This window comes from Alexandromys fortis, unplaced genomic scaffold (genome assembly GCF_014885135.2).
Source record: "Alexandromys fortis isolate MF-2015 unplaced genomic scaffold, M_Fortis_MF-2015_v1.1 scaffold_279, whole genome shotgun sequence".
Classification (NCBI taxonomy): domain Eukaryota; kingdom Metazoa; phylum Chordata; class Mammalia; order Rodentia; family Cricetidae; genus Alexandromys; species Alexandromys fortis.
The window spans coordinates 694,088-708,890 of NW_026068151.1; the positions used below are offsets into that span (position 1 = coordinate 694,088).

Genomic DNA, 14,803 nt, shown 5'->3' on the forward strand with positions numbered 1-14,803 from the left:
TGACAACTGGGCTAAGTGCCAATCTATCTGTACAGCAGAATATAGTTAGGCATCATTATATTTACTTTCCCCCCCTCTAGTCACGTTTGGTTCTATCATACGTCTCTGTGTCATCCAGCCTGTGGGTCCTGGTACTCTAGGCAGTATCAGGTGGGCTTACTCTCCTGGCATGGGTTTTAGGCTAGACTGTTCATTGGTTGGCCATTTCCCAAATCTCTAACGCACCTTTACTCCAGCACATTCTATAGGCAGGATAGAATGTAGGTTGAGGATTATATGGCTTGACTGGTTTCCTACTGCCTCCACTTGAAGTGTAGCCTGGTTACAGGCATTGGCCAGTTTAGGCTACATATCCACTATTGTTAGGAGTCTTAGCTGGGGTCAGTCTTGTAGATTCCTGAGAGATTCTCTTGTGCCATGGTTTTACCTGACCTTGAAATGCTCCCCCACTTTCCAGTAGTTTTTTTTTCAGTACTCCCCCCTACCTGATCACTCATGTTCCTATCCCTACCTGCCATCAGTTCACTCATAAAAATCTTCTATTTCCATTCTGACAGGTGTAAGATGGTATCTCAGAGTTGTTTTGATTTGTATTTCCCTGATCGCTAAGGAGATTGAGCATGACCTTACGTGTCTTTTGGCCATTTGAACTTCTGTTAAGAATTCTCTGTTCAGTTCAGTGCCCCATTTTTTAATTGGGTTAATTAGCATTTTGAAGTCTAGTTTCTTGAGTTCTTTATATATTTTTGAAGATCAGACCTTTGCCTGTTGCGGGGTTGGTGAAGATCTTCTCCCAGTCAGTAGGTTCCTTTTTTTGTCTTAATGACAGTATCCTTTGCTTTACAGAAGCTTCTCAGTTTTAGGAAGTCCCATTTATTCAATGTTGCCCTTATTGTCTGTGCTACTGGGGTCCTACGTAGGAAGTGGTCTCCTGTGCCCATGTGTTGTAGACTACTTCCCACTTTTTCTTCTATAGGTTCAACGTGTTCAGATTAATATTGGGGTCTTTAATCCATTTGGACTTGAGTTTTGTGCATGGTGATAGATATGAATCTATTTTCATTCTTCTACATGTTGACATCCAGTTATGCCAGCACCATTTGTTGAAGATGCTTTCTTTCTTCCATTGTAGACTTTTAGCTCCTTTATCGAAAATGAGGTGATCATAGGTTTGTGGGTTAATATCTGGGTCTTCTATTCTATTCCATTGGTCGACTTCTCTGTTTTTATGATAATACCAAACTGTTTTCAATACTGTACCTCTGTAATAGAGTTTGAAGTCAGGGATGGTAATGCCTCCAGAAGTTCCTTTATTGTATAAGATTGTTTGGGCTATCCTGGGTTTTTTGTTTTTCTATATAAAGCTGATTATTGTTCTCTCANATATGGTATGCATGAGATGAGAATAGTCACAAGAAAATTAAGTACTTGCTTAAATAGTTTTCAACTTACTAAGCGATGTTATTTTTACATTTTTAACTTTCTAAATTGGACATTTTATGCTCTATTTTCTTAACAAATCATGTTTTTACCTCAGTTATTCAAAATAATTGACTATAAGAAAGTTATAGTGCCCTCTTTGTATAAATTCTTACTTAAGGGAGCCATTTTAGGGTTGGCAAGAGACTTGACTCTAGAGAGGTTCCCAGTTGTCCAAGGAGATGTCCCCAGCTAGTTCCCTGAGCAGCTGAGGAGAGGGAGCCTGAAATGGCCTTATCCTATACCCATACTGATGAATATCTTGCATATCACCATAGAACCTTCATCTGGCAATGGAAAGAGACAGAGACAGAGACCCACACTGGAGCACTGGACTGAGCTCCCAAGGTCCAAATAAGGAGCAGAAGGAGGGAGAACATGAGCAAGGAAGTCAGGACCACGAGGGGTGCACCCATCCACTGAGATGGTGGGGCTGATCTAATCGGAGTTCACCAAGGCCAGCTGGATGATGGAGCATGTGATCAAATGGACTCCCTGAACATGGCTGACAAAGAGGGCTGACTGAGAAGCCAAGGACAATGGCACTGGATTTTGATCCTACTGCATGTACTGACTTTGTGGGAGCCTATTCTATTTGGATGCTCACCTTCCTAGACCTGGATGGAGTGGGGAGGACCTTGGACTTTCCACAGGGCAGGTAACCCTGACTGCTCTTTTGACTGGAGAGGGAGGGAGAAGGGAAGTGGGAAAAGGGAAATGGGAGGAGGGGAGAAGGTGAAAATTTTTAATAATAATAATAATAATAATAATAATAATAATAATAATAATAATAATAATCTTCTATTTCCCTTTTCCAGGGAGATTCTGGCATCAGCCCCCATGAACTCTCCCTGCTACCTAGACTCTCTGGGTCTGTGGATTGCAGTATTTTATAGCTAATATCCACTTATGCAGTATTTTATAGCTAGTATTCACTTATGGGTGAGAACATACCATGTTTATCGTTCTCATTCTGGGTTACCTTACTCAGGTGTAATCAGAGACTGTTTGTTTGTTTGTTTGTTTCCTGCCCACCCAGACCTTAATAATCACACAAAAACTATAGTAATTACAACACTGGCCAATGGATGGCTTAGGCATACTTCTTACATTTTAAATTAACCCATTTCTATTATTTTATGTTTTTCCATGAGGCTTGTGGTTTGTTACCTCTTGCTTCTTGGGAGGCTACATGGCATCTGTCTGACTCTGCCTTCTTTCCGGTTTAATGCGTAAAGTTTAGTTTTCCTGTCTAGCTATAGTTTGCCCTTCCATGGGCCAAAGCAGCATTTTATTAGCCAGTGATAATAAAACATATTCAGAGTGTACAGAGGGGAATACCACATCCCTCCTAGTTCCACCCATCTGTCTTCAAATTTCCTGTTGTCCTTGTTTTTGAAAGCTAAGTAATACTCCATTCTATAAATGTCCTATATTTTCCTTATCCTTTCTTTGGTTGAGGGGCACCTACGTTGTTGCCTGGTTCTGGTTACTACAAATAAAGCTGCTATAAACATAGTTGAGCCATGTTATTAGTTTTTAAATATCTAAATTATATGAAACAAAAAATAATGAACAAGGGCATTAATAAAAAGAGAAACAGAACCGGAGGATGCTGGCACATGCCTTTAATCACAGCACATGGGAGGCAGAGGCAGGCAGATCTCTGTAAATTTGAGGCCAGTGTGGTCTACACAGCAAGTTCCAGAACAGGCACCAAAGCTACACGGAGAAGCTCTGTCTAAAATCCAAAAAAAAAAAAAAAAGGAAAGAAAAGAAAGAAAGGAAAAAAGAAAGAAAGAAAGAAAGATAAAAAACAGAAACAAAACCAGTAAGTATTATATGTATATATCTATAATTTCCAAATTGGAAAATGAACAATGAAGTGTCTTCCTACTATAATATCTTTGATGGTAAATCTGTCTTTAAGTTATGAATTTGGTTCATAAAATAACTGCATTGCTTAAATAAAATGAAAGGACCATTGCTAAAAAAAGACATTTGTTATATTCATATGAGAGTGTCCTATTTGTATCGAATAATACATGGGCCATATTGAGAATGTCTTTAAAGAAGTAGGAAAAATGAAAACTAAACAAGATGGCTAAAAACATTAAAATATAATGTATATATTCAATCCATGTATAGAGCATATTTAGCATTGGGAGTAAATAAAACGATTAAATAATTAGATTAACAAGCCTTGAATGACCAGAGAATGCTTTTTGTTGACAAGTGGCAGGTCAATACAATTAAGTCAACAATCAGCCAAACTTTAGAAATTTAAGCAGACAAAAATTCCTTCCTAGAGTTTCAAATGGAGACTTTTTTGTTTGTTTGTTTTTTGAGTAGGATTTCTTTGTGAGGCTTTGGAGACTGTCTTCAAACTCACAGAGCTCTAACTCCCTCTGCCTCCTGAGTGCTGGATTAAGTGTGTGTGCCACCACAGACCCGCTCAAATGGAGACAGTTTTATAACAGTGTTATTTTTTAAAAATGTGGAGAAAACTCAGGTATCAAACCAGAAATAAAATCACAAACTTTATCTCTCTCATTAATGTAACAGAATCGAGCAGCATGTACAAGTAAGAAGCAGAGCTGTGTGGTTTAGCTTTGATACAAAATCTTACCATCTCTGAGAATTTAGAAACGTGGTTTTAGTTAATCTGAGGATGATTCCAGAATTTCTGATGCCAGTAGCTGGATTCCAAATTGACCTTTTCAATCTTCTCTTAACCTGGCTTGCAATGATGCCTTGCCTGTCAGTATACAATCCGGAGCAGCGTGCATTTTAATTGCTTCTTCTGCTCTCTAAGGATGTGAGAGAGGGAGGAATGTTTTGTGTCAGCTGGATTGTTTTTACTGAAACTAATAAGACATTTAGAAACACTCGGTGCTGTTGAAATTTCTCATTACGCCTACATTTTCCACTTATAATAGTTTTGTGTTGTGTACCTTGTAAGTAGGTAAGTGACGTAAACTCCCACAGCCTCCAACTGCCATTTTCTTATGTGCTAAGCCATGGTCTTAAAGTTTTTCTTGTTGAAAAATTTCATCATTCAGAATAGAATTTTTGATGCATCTTATAGTCTTTATAGATACCTCTTATACATTGTTTTAATAACTCTTTTAAATAGAGGCAGATACAGGCAGATCTCTGTGAGTTCAAGGCCATCCTGGTCTACAAAGCAAATTATAAGACAGGCTCCAAAACTTCAGAGAAACTCTGACTCCAAAAACCAAAATGGAAAAAAAAAAGGTACTTTAATGTACTTTTTTTTTCTTACTGAATTGTTCTCTGTTATCTGGGTATTTGAGTCATTTTCTGCCTCCTTTGGTTGCTTCTCACCATCAATCTGCACACTATTTTCTGTCCTGTAGTCTTATATTCCAAAACATTTATCTTCCTTACTCTCTTATCTTCAGTAGAAAACTTAAAGCCTGCGATCTTCCAGGCAAATACATTTTTACTTAATATTGAAAAACACAATCCATCTCTACATAGGATGATTCTTCTGTAGTCTTGAGACACAATTTAGCTTATTACTGTATTTCTCATAGCTGAGTTGCACTTTGCTCTTGTAAAGATTAGTGACAAAAAGAATGAAAAGACAATGATCCCGTGTCTTCTGAAGATGATTTCCTGCCTATTTTTAAACATTCACCAATTTAAACAAAAGCAGAGGACTAGCCAGCAGCAGTTTCGATAAATCCTTTTAGCCTCCTCAGTGCATGTCAGGTTGACACCCCAGGACAGATGTACATTCTGACTGGCCATGTTCCATGGGCAGCCATTTCTGTATTCAATGCTGTTGAGAACTGAAAGGCCTAAATTCAAGGTGGTGATGTAAAAGAAGACAGGAATGTAATTAAGGATAATAGCTCTCAGTAGTAAAGCCAATCACTTTTTTTATCACAATGTTGTTACTGCGTAAGATTTATTTTCTGCTACCACTAAAAATATAAACTTTTAAGGTGATGAATGCCTGATAGAATCCTGTAAGGAGAGGATCAGAGAATGAACTCACCTAACAAGAATGTGATTAATTTGCCTTCTGAATTTTATGATCCAGTGAACAAGTACTAGTAACTGTGGCTAAAATTCAATCTTCTCACGTGTTCTGAAACATCAGGTTCTGAGAGTACCAAGAAGCCAAAGAAGGTATCACTTGGTGTCATAAAGGCTAATGCAAGAATGGGAGGGGAGGTGAATCACCTGATCCCCAAATTCTGACATTTATTTCATTTTCTCAATACTAAAACACCTACAGTTGCTAAATATCTATTTATATTTTCAGGCTTTTTGGATTGTCAAACAAAAATTATAATTTGATGTCTATGAAGTTATAAAGTATTAATGAAAATTTTGAAAAGCTGTTTTGGGGCCGGATAGCACAGACTTGTATTCCTTGATCTTTAGGAGGCTGAAGCAGGAGGATTTTAAGTTCAAGGCCATCCTGGGAAATTTAGTGATAGTCCTTCTCAAAATGTTGAAATGATGAAAAGAACTGGGAGACAGTCCAATATTAGAAAGTCTGCTAGCAATGAGAGGCCTTAAGCTCAAATAAACTATAGCAGATAGACAGCCCATCAGTGTACCGTTTCCTCTGTGACTGTTTGCAACTCTCTGCATCTTACCCTTTTCAAAAAGATCTTAAAATACTAACATTCACAGTTTCTTTAAGTTGTATAACTATAAATTTACAGAGATAAATTCAGTTCAAGCATGCAAAACAGCTCAATGATATTGAGAGTTATTGTCCCTATATAGTTTAGAGATCTTTAGAAACAGGACTCAAAGAGGTTCAATAACTTATTAAGAGTCCTAGGGCTTTTAGTATTGGAGCTAGAATTCGAATGCAACTGCACTGCAGAATTTGTCTTTCTGACTCAAGTGCTGGCAGCTATGTACTGGAAAGCCAGGTCCCAGGGCCTATTTTAACTCCATGTTAGCCTTCTATAGGATCATCTGGGATGAACCATGCCAGCCTACCCAAAGGAAACAGGTATACCAGAAAGCTGGCTTTTATTAATGTCAGTCTATAATCAGTGACTGGAAATTCAGATATTTTATAAATATGGTATGTGAGCCAAGCAAGAGTGAGTGTTGGGTTCTTTAACAACTCACTGTACAGTAAAGCACATTTTGTTTGTTTGTGATTTAGCTGAGTCCTTGGCCAAATGGCATTCTGTGCTGCCTGGCACTCAGATTAGCCACTAGGTGGCACTGAGTCTTTGGAGCTAGTTTACGTGAGCTGAGTGCGGTCCATCAATAGATAGGCTTTTATTTTTAAAGGGTGTTAATGAGCATCTTTAACTTGTACTCTTATATAAATTTATCACAGATGTTTGTTTCTAAGACATAAACCATATTGGCCACTATTTACACTATTCTAAGCCTTCATCATCGTTGCCCACGTAGACTATCTTAAAACAGGACCCCTAGATGTACTTGACGACTTGCTTCAAGAGTGAAGTATCTCTGCAATATCTCCCCTTGGCAGAGGGGTAAGAATATGAGACTTGACTGTCTTGCTGAATATAGAATATAACTGTTCCTCAGAATACATGTATTGTTCATGAGTTTCCTTGTTAATATTTCACTGGATGGAATGATGTTCCAATGTGATTGACTTTTATTAAAGCAAGAAGAACTTTTAGAAACAAAGCCTTTTTTTTCTTGGTCAAATACATTATATAAAAGAAATTGAGAAAGAAGAGATGTTTATCAACACAAGAAGAAAATATCAAAGGTTAGAGTAAAAGCAAAGTTTAGTTTCCTGGGGAGATAAATATGTTAGTATCAAGTATCAATCAAAATGATTGTCATAATATCAATCCAACTAAAAGACTTTAAATTTACTATTTCTTAAATAATAGTAGAATACAAAGAATAAATTATAAAGAGAGTATGTATGCTACTGGTAATGACCAGATTACATTCTTAGCTTATGAGAATGTGAAATGTCACTATAGATAAAAGTGCATTTAGTTAGGCAACAAACCTACTAAGAAGCTGTTGTTTTTATTAAACAGTTCCATGATGTCTGATATAGAGCTGGTGAATTCATGATCTTATAACATAGATTAGATAACTTAAGCAGAATTTAATTATTTCTCTAATTCATCAAAGATTTTATTTATCCAGGGATATTTCACAGAATTAAATAGTTATCAGTTTACCTGAAATTAGCTTTGCTTCTTCTCAGTAGAGTCTGATGACTACTTAAGAGACAGCTACTACTAGTTTTTGAAGGGTGAATCTTAGTTGCTGTGATATTGTTGTCAAGAGACATCGTGACCAAGGCTACTCTTATAAAGAAAGATTTAATTGGGGGCTTGCTTACAGTTTTAGAGAGTTAGGCCATAGCCATCATGGTAGGAAACAAGTAGACAGGCTTGGCACTGACCAGTAGCTGAGAGCTTTACATCCTGATCTATAGGTATCAACCAGAGATGAGAGGTGGGAGAGGGAGAGAGAAATAGAGAGAAATGGGTCTTTGCATAAGTTTTTGAAAATTCAAAGCCTACTCCCAGTGGCACAACTCCAAGGCCATACCTACTCCAATAAGGTCATACCTCTTATTCTTTCAAAATAGTTCTACTAATTGGAAACCAAGCATTCAAACATTATGAACCTATGGATTGAGTTCTCACCCACCACGCTCAAAACTCTAATCTCTCTCCAATCTTCAAGTTTTCCTTTAGACATCCCTCTCCAGCTTTGGCTTACTTAGTCTATCTGCCAATCACCTCTAGAAGGGTTAATTGATACAGATAATTCTACATTTATTTTTCAAACTGATGGATGTCTAGACTTAGAATTATATAGAAAGCATATTTTTGGTAAAGCATCTCTCACTGAACCTAGAGCTACCAATTAACTTTTCAGTAAACCCAAGCAACTCTCCTAGCTCTTCCTCCTCAATGCTAGGATTATAAGCATGCACCACCATGTTCAGCTCTTTACATGAGTTCTGGGGATTCCGACTCAGATACACATGCTTGCACAGAAACACTTCAACAATTCAACCATCTCACTGGCTTCCCCTTCATTTTCTAAGTTGCTGAAATATAAAATATTATTGTTGAACTACAGCAAACCACTTGACCCGGGTGGTACATTAGCCTGTCTTGATTGGAAAGGACAATTCCTCCTTCTTGCTCCATAGTCTCTCCTTTTGCCCTAAAAGAAGAAGGCTTAATTCTGCCTTCAATCAGACCATAATCTGTCTTATTTGAATGGGAAGCCATTCTTTCTTTTAGAGTAATATAATTGGAACTACCCAATAGGCTACTGGAAAGAAAGTTAAAATTCTTTAGTGAAGATTTTTGTTTTGTTTATGTCATTTTATTGTAAGATAGGTAGTCCAAGAATGCCTGTCTCAGTTTAGAAAGAACAAGAATCTGGCTGGATATAGCTCGGCAGTCCCAGACTTAGAGTTCAGGAGGATTTTTGAAGAGCTAATAGTTTTCAGTTTATGTTGGTGTCTTGAAGATATTGAATTTAGCATTCACAATAGTAACAGGAAAGATGAACTTTCCCATAAGAGTGAAAGGCAAAAAACAAAGCACATTTATCCATATTCTATCATGGGGGCTGCCAACAAGTACGGTTCAGAAAGAGTGTGTCTTCACCAATCAAATAATCCAATTAAGAGAAAATTATATTTTAGAAGTTTTGAGCTGTTTGAGTGTTAGTTGACTCTAGATGTGGTCAAGGTGACCAGATTAGCCACCACAAAAGTCTGTAGGCATTATTTTTATCTTTTAAAAATTTAATGCATGCATACAACATATCTTGATCATATCTACCCCTGTATTTTACTTCTAACTTCTTCCAGGATCCCCACAAAATGCCAACAGATCTGCCTCGCAACTTCATGTCCTGTTTTTTTTTTTTTTTTTAATTTCTTGAGTCCAGTGTAGTGTTTCCCATATGCTCATGGACATGCGGTCATTCCTGGGAACATGGACAACATACTAGTGGCAACACTCCTAATGAAAACTGTCACCCCCTTCCTAAGCAGCAATAAACTGTCAAGCTCCTTGAAGAGATGGTGCTAAGGAGTCCACCCCACCCCATTCTAAAGATTTTAATTAGCTGAATTTTGTGCAAGTCTTATATAGGTAACCACAGTTGCTATGACTTCAATGTGCAAAACCCATGTCATATCCAGAGGACAGCATTTCACAGCACTCCTTCCCATCTCTGACTCTTGTATATTTCTGTCTCATCTTCTGAGATGAAGTCAGGGACTTGGAAAAGAGGACTGATGTGTATATCCCATCTACTCCTGGACACTAACAGTCCCTTGTTGTCAGTAACTTTATCAGTTACTAATCTCCATGTTAACCATTGCCCTCTGCATAAGAAGCTTCTCTGACCAAGCTTGAGAGAAGCACAAATCTATAGATATAAATATAAATGTAATCTTGATCTCCAGTGTGAGTCTGTAAAAAGTGTAGAAACCATTTAGTTGTAGCGTCTAGGCGGAACAGTATTGCCTGATGTAGGAGCCCACTTGTTTTTGACTGGCTGCTCAGACCTGAAATAACCACACAGAAACTGTATTAATTAAAGCACTGCTTAGCCTATTAGCTCTATCTTTTTTATTGGCTTTCTCTTACATCTTAATTTAAGCCATTTTTATTAATCATGTATTGTCACATGGCTGTGACTTACTGGCAAGGTTTTGGCTCATCTGTTTTTGGCAGCGGCTAAGTGGCATCTCCCTGACTCTGCCTTCTTTTTTTCCAGCATTTAGTTTAGATTTTTTTTTTTCTGTCTAGCTCTGTTCTTCCCTGCTATAGGCCCAAAGTAGTTTCTTTATTCATTAATGGTAATCACAGAATACAGAGGGAAATCCCACATCACCTGATGATGTGGGAAGTCCTTCTGTATATGTCTTACTTTTATTGGTTAATTTAAAAAGCTGCTTTCAGCCAATGGCTTTATAAAATATAGCCAGACTGAAAGAGATAGATATATAGAGAGGGAGTAGGCAGAGTCAAAAAGACGCTCTGTAGCCACCAGAGAGGAAAGTGCAAGCTATCAGCTGAAACCTTACTGGTAGGCTATGAGCCTCATGGTAAAACATAAAATAGTGGAAAGGGGTTAATTCTGGATGTAAGAGCTAGCTAGTAATATACTTAAGTGATTGGCCAAGCAGTGATTTAATTAATATAGTTTCTGTGTGGTTATTTCCAGTCTGGGAAGCCGGAAATGAACAAGCAGCCTCCAGCAACAATTGCCCTCAGAAAAGATTGTTTTTTCTCCTTTGTGAGATAACTAGCTCATGTGATAATGAGTTACTACAAAAGAGATACTGACCTATGAATCTTTCATTCACACAGCTCCTATTATTGTGATGCCATCCACCATGAGTTCTCAGCAGAAGTCAAAATGATGGGGTGTTGAGCTTCACTTTCACCTTCAAAGGTATGAGAAGAATGAACTATATTTTTAACAGATTTCCTAGATTTTGGTATTTTGACATTGCAATGAAAAGCAGAATATTAGAATATATTAATAAATATCATTTAATTGTTTTGATTTAATAATTATTGTTTTCCAATTATCTGTATCTCCTGCTAGCAACGAAGTTCTCAACTTGAAGTTCAAAGTGTTATTTTTGAAATTAAGAGTTCTTGAAACTCAACAGTAGTATTGAGGGAGACAAAATTAGATTATTTAGTATAAATGCTTGTTTAACTATGCAGAGAGAGTTGCTTTGAACAAGACAATTGAGACCTCATCTCTAAAAGAGCCTTGGTCCTAGTCATCAAGTGGATATAAACAAGGGGCGCAAAGAACAACTAATGGAACAAAGAATGGTGAAGACAATGCTTATGGAACTGAATTTTATGTTTTTGTTTTGACAAATTCCTAGTCTTTCAAATTCAACCTATTTAATTTATGATAAGTGTGCTTAGTGTGCTTAATGCCTACCTTTTTGTGTTTGTTCTAAAATGTGTAGACTCTGAGACTGATCATTTTCAATTGATGCATAGAATATTTTAATTGACTAACAATGTTTTTTATAAAATTCTAGCATTGTCTGGTTTAAAGATTATTGAAATTACATCTTAATTCACCAATTTCTATTGTTATTGATTTCCAGCTTTATTCCATTGTGATAAATTAGAATCAGGATTCTATTTCAATTTTCCTGTATTTTTAAAAGAATTTTTTATGTGTACTAATATGTGGTCAATTTGAGAATAAGTTCCAAGTGATGTTGAGAAGAATATATATTTTTAAGTATTTGGTAAAATGTTTTATAGATATCTGTGAGGTCCATTTTATTTATGTTATCATTTAACACAAGCTTTCTTTGTTATTTTTGTGTAAATTACCTGACTATTTGGTGAGCATTGGTCATTTAAGTCACCCACTATCGCTAATCTACAATTTTAGATCAAGTAGGATGTGTTTTGAAAATTGAATGTGAACATATTTGGCACCTATATTTTTAGAATTGTAATAGCCTCTTAATTTTTTTCCTTTAATGAATATGGCTCTTCTGACTAGTTCTAAAAGTCTATTTTGGTGAATGGGCATGTTCTTTTTATTGGGGTTTTGTTTTGTTTGAGACAGTTGGTGTGGGAGGTCCTTCTGTCTGTGTACTGCTTTTCTTGGTTAATGAATAAAGAAACTGCCTTGGTCTTTTGATAGGGCAGAACTTAGGTAAGCAGGGAAGATGGAACTGAATGCTAGGAAGAAGAAGGCAGAGTGAAAGAGATGCCATGGAGCCACCAGAATCAGACATACGTAATCTTTGCCAATAAGCCACTGCCACATGGTGACATACAGATTAATAGAAATGGATTAAATTAATATAAAAGTTAGCCAATAAGAAGCTAGTGCTAATGGGACAAGCAGCATTCTAATTAATATAGTTTCTATGTGGTTATTTTGGTTCTAGGTGGCCAGGACGAACAATCTGCTCTCTGCAACAGACAGTCATTAGGTGGCACAGGTGACCCTCAAATTTATGACTTCAGCCTGTTTCCAGAGTGTTGGTTTACAGATGTGCACTATCCTGAAAGGAGAAGGCCTGCATGGTATAGATTTAAATGATCTTGTTGTTAGAGCAAGGAGAAAGAATGGGTTTTGAGGACTATAATTTATATGTGGATTTTCAATGGCTTTTATAAACCTCGATCTCCAACTGCAGCTCACTAAAGAGACATGTTCTACCTGTGGGGACTTACCTGTGTGTATGTTCTGACCCTTGCTGTGCACTGGAGCCAACAAATCTCCACCTTGTTTTTCTTATAGCCCTGAGCCTATTCCAAAGGTCTTTTGGTACATCTATGTACCTTCCCATCCTGGTACCCATTTATGTAAAACAGGCTTTATTTTTCTCTCTGTCTATAGATACTTATCTGTTCTGGGCTGTACTAGCTTCCTCTAATTCACAAACTGGAAATTCTTAAAAATTCAACTACCATATAAATTATTTCTTTTCCCTAAAGTTGAAGGAAGACCAAAATTGCATATTAAGGAAGTTATTTATATTGTGAACTATAAGTCTTTGCCCCAACTCTCACAGGTATTTTTACTTAGTGTTGCATATGCGGGTTGCTAAGGCAACCCTACTTACTCTCTCCATCACCTTTTGACCAGATACAGATTGGGGAAAGGGGCCATAAAAATGAATTTTATGCTTAGTTATGAAATAACATTAAAATAATTTTATCATTGACTAAGAAAAACAAAATTGAAAAATGAAAACTGATGCTGGAAAGTCACAAGGGACATAAGCTGCTATTTCTCATGACTCCATAGAACATCATTTATAGCTGAATGCGTAGATGGCCCTTAACAACACAATGAATTAGCCAAACATTCTTTGGCTAAATCTATTTATACTTGTTCTTTTTCCAAGCCTGTTTTAAACCAGGTACTAAAAGCTATCAAAGTCTAAAGTTAGCCCTGGCCAGCATTGAGTGCATTTTATTGGAAAGTTCATCAAGTGTTAGACTGTCAAATAGCAAGCTGTCTGTTACAGACTGAAATTTCTAGCAGATTAGTAGAGAATCCCAGCATTACTAGTCCATATTACAATGTTTCCCTTATTAACATATGTTAAAATAACACCATTTTGTTAATATCATGTAGAGTTAGTCTATGCCCCTTGTGGGAATGCATGGGTTGGGGAAAAGTTAACTTGCACAAAGATGTCCCCTTTGCACTGATGTCCTCTGAACATCTTATGCCAGGGTTAGAACATTTTCTACCCTCAGTCTTTTCTCTGTTCCTTTTGTTTCCTTGCCTTAACAGAGGACCTGCTCTCCGCGGAAACCACTTATCAATGTCTATTTTATTTCACACATTGTTAAGATCTCACACCTAGGAAGTGGAGTGGGTGGTGTCTTTTCTTCCAGTAGCGTTGCCCAGCCATTATCTCCCTCCCTCACTGTTGTGGAAACCCATTTTACTCTGAGATCTATGCAGGTAGCATATAGAACCTACTTTCTCTTCATTACTAGCATGTAATGGCCTCTATGCCATTTCCCTTCAATTATTGATGTTTTCAGGACCTGGGTCACAGTTCCTTCAGTCACACTGTTCCTGCCTGAATTTTAAGTAATTGTTTTACATTTACACAACTGTTCTCCAATACACTGACTTTTCATCCCCTAGAAACCTTACCTTTCTTCAACACTGTGGTCATAAGCAACTGAGGAAGTTTTTAATTGGCCTTTAGCTGAGAGAGAAAACAGTCTGGTACTTGGGGAAACAAGGATGAAAACCAGTGATAGTCACTGCTCTCTACGCAAATATTATGTGATAAATGCAAAAGAACATTCCGAAAATAAAAATAATTTCAAATAACAATTGCTTTCCCTGGCTACAATTGTTTTCTTTGTATGGGTTCTAAAATATAGAAACAAGATCAAAAACTATACATAAAGTAAGTAATATACTGAACTATGAAGCATAACCTCTTTCTGTAAGGAGAAAGAAAACTAAGAGTTTTTTGATAGACCCAAATTTATTTCTTGAATTTCTCATGGAATAAAACTGTATAGACTCTGCTATCATAAAAACAAACAAACAAACAAAAAAGTATGCTCTCCTGTGAGTTCTCAAGATAGGATTCAACTCTAACCATCTATTAAGCTAAGTCAAGATAAGTAATAAAATATAAATGCAGCGTTTCCTTAGTAGTTGCAAGTTTACTGTCTCGTGTGTCTGTTCTTCCCAAGCCATGCTTGAGGTCCATGATATAGTGAACTGCACAGCTATTGAAAAGATCTGCCACACAGAGATGTGGCGATGGGATCATAAATCTGAATAGAACTGCCAGTTATGA

At 36.9% G+C, this 14,803-nt stretch overlaps 1 long non-coding RNA gene across 1 annotated transcript; it reads left to right on the top strand.

The window, feature by feature from the left end:
- The first annotated feature begins 1,763 nt into the window (after nucleotides 1-1,763).
- LOC126491529 (uncharacterized) lies at nucleotides 1,764-14,235 on the top strand. Its single transcript, XR_007589415.1, has 3 exons — nucleotides 1,764-2,137; nucleotides 10,836-10,920; nucleotides 12,407-14,235. It is a non-coding gene; the product is annotated as an uncharacterized lncRNA (long non-coding RNA).
- The last annotated feature ends 568 nt before the right edge of the window (nucleotides 14,236-14,803 follow it).